This window comes from Hibiscus syriacus, unplaced genomic scaffold (genome assembly GCF_006381635.1).
Source record: "Hibiscus syriacus cultivar Baekdansim isolate YM2019G1 unplaced genomic scaffold, ASM638163v2 tig00111213_pilon, whole genome shotgun sequence".
NCBI classification, from domain to species: domain Eukaryota; kingdom Viridiplantae; phylum Streptophyta; class Magnoliopsida; order Malvales; family Malvaceae; genus Hibiscus; species Hibiscus syriacus.
This window is the reverse complement of record NW_024063022.1, coordinates 3,448,674-3,455,235: the sequence shown is the minus strand read 5'-3', so window position 1 is coordinate 3,455,235 and position 6,562 is coordinate 3,448,674.

Genomic DNA, 6,562 nt, shown 5'->3' with positions numbered 1-6,562 from the left:
ATAGGATGTTTAGTGTGTCCCAACCAAAATAATGAAAAAGATATAGATATTTATAAAACAGTAACAATTTAAAACATACTTTTAAAACTATAATAGAACCCTCCAATCGAACACCGTTATGAAATTCCCCAGAAATCAGAGCTACCCAAGGGTTACCTTAGGTTCGTAAGGATTTACCAGCTAGATAAGAGCTAAACCTCCATACTCTAGAATTATACCTATATAAAATCTAGTAGAAATCAATTTTAACAGTAAACCGTAATATCTGGATCGTGATATAGTAAAATCTCATAAACGTGACAATACAATAAACCATATAACTGGCCTCCACCCTTAAACCGTATGCAGTTCCCCATAACTACGTCCATAGGGCAACCTTATACCCATTGGATAAATGAAGCCAACCTAAGGGAGCATCCTGGGGCCTAAGAGCCTACCCAAGAAAATTCTTGGGGCCTACCCAAGAAAGATCTCAGAGCCTACCCAAGGTTCGCCTTAGGTTCGTAAGGATTTACCAGCTTGATCAGAGCTGAACCTCCATTCTCCAGCCTACCCGAAAAATATTTCAATAAAACAGTTCAAGTAGTAACTAGTGAAAACAAGAAATCATAGTTCATAAACCATTAAATTCTATGATTCCATAAATCAGAAACAAATCATATTTTTTGGTGAAAACTGTAATCGGAGAACACACACCATGTAGCCATGGTTCATAAGATAGTAAATCAATAAATTTTGGTAAAGCACATTTCAAAACATGTAAAACAATAATGTAGTACATGGGGAACAAACTAGAGGATTCAAATATTTTTTAGAGACACTTAATAGTTATTATGAATGGAAAACATGAAACTTATGTAATTTGATCAGATTCTAGGAATGAGGTCCTATTGAAAGGGATCGATTACTAACGGATCTATCATATATTTAAAGTTGATACTTTAAAACCCCTTTATGGTTTAGGTACATCAAAAAGGTGTTCATGAACAACCTTTACATCAGAATAATTCAAGATTCAAATTCACTTAGAGTGATTCCATTATTCAGGCCAACAAGAGCATTTTAGATATTATGATTTCTAGTGGATTCTTAGCAACTTAATCAAATAAGGATGAATCAATGATTCATGGTATTCAAGATTCATATCAATTTATTAAGATACCAGGTCAACTCGAACTGATTAAATCCCAACATTGTGATACCTGTCAACCACTATAATATCGATAACACTAGTCGAACTGATCATCTTCAGAACCATCGTTAAACGGAGCTTGAGGAACTCTACTTATTCCAATGGTATTAGCTTAATTTATGAATTATAACAGTCTCCAAGATGACCAACGTACTTGAGTCGTACTCCCCAACCTTTAGGGGCGATACAATATTCAGGTTTACTCGATGTTTCCAGAATTTATCCATACACATTCACTTATTTCTAGGTCATAAGGCTATTTAGGTCATTTAGTGGTTAAATCTATCTCGATCACTTCAGAGTTTCTTTGGTCATATAATAAAGTCATTTTGGTATTCAAGGTTGATTTAATCATTTCAAAGCTTGAGGGTATTTAGTTATTTCAGTGTTTAGACGTTCTTTGGGTCATTTTATACTTCATGGGCATTCCAATATAGATCCGAAATTTAAATAGACGATTCCAAAGTTCAAGTGGATCAAGATATGAGTTATTAGGTTGTCTCCATTATCATAGCCATCCAATATACTTTTCATACTTTAAGTGTATCGTCGTCATTCCACTCAATTTTGTCAGTGACATTACTTTCGATAACTTAGGCTTGAAAGTATTCTAGTTCCTTTAGCATTCATGGTATTTTATTTCTTTGATCATTGGAGGTTATTTTAGTTATTTCATAGCTCGATGACATTTTGGCAATCCCTTTCAATTCAAACAGTATATATTTTTTTATGATAATTGGTCAAGTATGTCATTTCTAGTTATTTTTTACCATCCGAGGAAGTCTTATTTTTTACAGTATAAAGGTATTTTCATAATTTTACCCCATAAGGCTATTTTTGGTAATTTCTTATCCAAATATTCCCGGTATTTAACCTTTAAATAAATTAATCAAAATTTATGGATCTTGAAGTCAATTTATTTATTAATGAATCACTAAAATTATAATTATTTTCGATCAAGTTTTATATGCGAGCCATCTAAGTCTTATACAATTTACTGTCATTTTACCGAAATTATGTTCGATTCCAAAAGTAATTACTTTTACCCATAGGACCAATCATTTCATTAATGGAGCTACCAATTATCAACAAGTTCCGAAAAGCATACAAATTGTAGTAAATTATTACCTCGATTTTCGTGTTCCACTAATCGAACATTTAAACTCCCTTCGATCACTCTCGAACTTGAATCCAACGTCCAATAATATCTCCGGTACATATCAAGAGAAATTACAACAAAAACAGAGCTTAATTGCTAAAACAGATCGAATCGGGAGGTAAAATGCTAAAAACAACTTACCGGATTCGAATTTGGCAAAATAGACCCTAAAAGCAGACTCAAGATTTCGACAAAACCCAAACAATAACTCTTGAATCCAAGCTAACTAACTCAATTTCTAGCTTCCAATTTATTTCTCAATAACCCAGACCTTCAAATATACGAACTCAAATCCAAAAAAAATTTCCTCGCCATAAAAATAACTTATTAAAAATCCTTTCTATAATAGAGGGTCGTAATTGACAAAATTAAGAACTCAAGGGGCCAATTTAATACTTAGCTACCAAGGTAAGTGGCCAAAACTAATCTTATTCAAACTATTAAACAACATTCATAACTATATAGAAATTGGAAGACAAGGTCAGAATCTTACCCAAAAATAGAGGACTGAAATTATGGTTTGCCCATCTCCCATTCCAAACACCATAAAACTATGTAGTTTTGATTATTCATTTAAAATGCTCTTGTTCTTTCACGCGTCACCATACCACTTCTTTTATTTCATATTCATTGAGCACTCTCCACCAAGTTCTCTGTAAATGGAACAAGAAGCTTTACTGGCCAACAACAAGACACTGATGACCACCATGTCAGTCATCACCGTCAGTCATCGTTCAAGACCTAATTTTCATTGTTCAAAGCGCCTTGGTCTCCTCTCTATGAATCAATCCTCTTTTCATCGAGAAACCTCATGAATGATTGTAGATCTACCAAAAACCATTCGATTTTCTTAAAATAAAATACGTCGATTTGACTCTGGTGTCCGTCTGATGGCTCCAATACCAAGCTATGTTGTTCTCATCGTCAAGAAAGACATCTTCACCATCATTAATCTTTAAAACAACGCCTAGATCATTGGAAACAAAAATCTCACTCCGTCGTCCATACTATTTCTCTCCCTATTTTATTTACAATTGCATGGTTGTTGTTTCTTGTTTGGTTGGTTACATGCGATGATATGGTACGAGGTGGATATGCATCGTCGATCGTTTGACGTTGTTAGAGCACTATTACCACTATTACCAGAGGGAAGAAGGTTGCTACCATCTTTGTTTGTTCGTTTGATTCACCATGGTTATCATTGTAAAGCAAATCTGAGACTACTAGAAGGGTGATAGTTGTTTACCGAGAGTTTAGGTGGATGGGTTGAGTTCCGTACTGGTTGTTCTACTATTTCAACATCAATATATTTCATGTCGTTTTATGCTATAGTCAGGTTAAGTTATTCGATTGGTTAGAAAAGAAATAGTTCATATTATTGGGTCAATCTCTCCAACAACCGTTTTAAAACCAAACCTTACACTGTTACACCAAAAATATCTTTCAGATATGTGGTTTATCATTTTTCTAGATAATAATAATTTCACATCAAACAGAATCTGGATAAATCATGTGAATTACAAAATAAACTAAAACCAAAGAAGGCAAAATTATACGTAAAGTCTTCAATCTTCTCAAAATTCATTGTTAACCCAACATTTTAATCAGACTATTTCTATAAATATCATATGAAATTTTAACCCCTAAATTGGGGTATTAAAACTCTATCTCCCTTTAAAAAAAAATTTCCTCGAAATTTATCTAGGATACATAAATAAATAAGTGAAGCTTTTTTTAATTCTTCAATCTCTCAGGTATATTTTACAGATTATGCCTCCTCCACTAAGCCTTAACTAGTTGAATATGCGTACTCGTTATAATTCTTCATTATTGCAATTCAAGAATCTGAACAGAATTATTCTTGTGGAAAGAATTTGACCATGGCTACGAGGTTTGCTTCATAGAGCGGTAACATATCTCAATTTCATTTCGGGAGTCGGGTCAGAATTTCACGGGTAATTAACTCTCACATTACTCATGAGGCATTTTATAGAATTTGGACAAACATTAATGGTATTCTTCTTATGCATAGGTCAATCCCTAACGGATGGAAAACTTAGGTTAGCTTATTACATATAAGAACTCGACCTTGGAGTTCCAGCTTAGAGAAGTACATTTATAGACATCTTATGACATTCGACCGGTCGGTCTATCTAGAAAACTCGACTCAACCTAAGCTCTGATACTAAATGTAACACCCACGGATCGATGTGGGTAACCCGATCTGATCTGAGGTGTCACATTAGGGCCACCAGAGTGACCCTCTGTAAAAATCCAGAAAAAATTAAAATTTTTGTTAAAACATGTAAAATAATAAAATAATTTATAACTAAAAAAAGTAAAATTTACTAATACTAAAAAAATAAAACATATTTTAGACTCTTATACATAAAGAAATACAACATACATGCCCCCTAATCATATGCACCGTACTCTGCAAGCAACGCTGGTGGAACTCCTTTACTGAAGTCGAATGCTGCACTTGTTTGATTCTTTTAACCTGAAATGGGAGTAAAAGAGTCAACTTTGGGAAGCTCAGTAATACAAAATTATCAATTGATGCTACAAGACATGCAGGTAAATAGAAAACAATAAAATTTTCTTATCGATCCATACTCTACATGTTTTTGGAATGAGATGAGGTTCTACTGGTAGTTCATCGAGTAAAAGTCATGAAGATCTTAGCTCATAGGAAACATTCAGAGTAGCATGTTTTCAGGTGATTAGAATAGGATGTCTAGAGTATCCCAACCAAAACAATGAAAAGATATAGATCTTTATAAAACAGTAACAATTTAAAACATATTTTTAAAATAATAGTAGAACCCTCCAACCAAACACCGTTATGCAGTTCCCCAGAATTGCATCCATAAGGGCTTACCCTAAGCACACAGTAAAGGGAGCCATTCTAAAGGAATGGCTTGGGGCCTGAGAGCCTACCCGAGAAAGTTTCTTGGGGCCTCGGAGCCTACCCAAGGGTCACCTTATATCTGTAAGGATTAACCATATGGATCAGAGCTAAACCTCCATACTCTAGAATCCTACCCATGTAAAATCCAGTGGAAATCAATTTTAATAATAAATCGTAATATCTGGATCGTGATCCAGTAAAATCTTGTAAATGTGACAATGAAATAAACCATATAACTGCCCTCCACCCTTACACCATATGTAGTTCCCCAAAATTGCATCCATAGGGCAACCTTATAACCATTGGGTATAATGATCCAACCTAAGGGAGCATCTTGGGGCCTGAGAGCCTACTCAAGAAAATTCTCAGGGCCTCGTGGCCTACCCAAGAAAGCTTTCAGAGCCTAACCAAGGGTTGCCTTAGGTCCATAAGGATTTACCAACTTGATTTAAGATGAACCTCCATTCTCCAGCCTACCCGAAAAATGTTTCAATAAAACAGTTCAAGTAGTAACCAGTGAAAACAAGAAACCATAGTTCATAAACCATTAAATTATATGATTCCATAAATCAGGAACAAATCATATTTTTCAATGAAAACCGTAATCGGAGAACACATACCATGTAGCCATGGCTCATAAGCCAGTAAATTAATAAATTTCATAAAACGCATTTCAAAACATATAAAACAGTCATGTAGTACATGAGGAGCACACTAGAGGATCCAAGTATTTTTCAGAGGCACTTAATAGTTATCAGGAATGGAAAACATGAAACTTATGTAATTTGATTGGATTCCAGGAACAAGGTCATATTGAAAGAGCTCGATTACTAATGGATTTATCAGACATTTAAAGTTGATACTTTAGAACCCCTTTATAGTTCAGGTTCATCATAAAGGTGTTCATGAACCTTTACATCAGAATAATTCAAGATACAAATTCACTGAGAGTGATTTCATTATTTAGGCCAACAAGGACATTTTAGACATTACAATTTCTAATGGATTCTTAGAAACTTAATCAAATAAGGATGAATCTATAATTCATTGTATTTAGGATTAATGTCAATTTATTAAGATATCGGGTCAACTCGAACTGATTAAATCCTAACATTGTTATACCTATCAACCACTGTATTACCGACATCACTAGTCGAACTGATTATCTTCAGAACCATCATCGAACGGTACTTGAGTAACTCTACATATTCCAATGGTATTAGCTTAATTTATGAATTGTAACAGTCTCTAAGATGGCCAACGTACTTGAGTTGTACTCCCCAACCTTTAGGGGCGATAC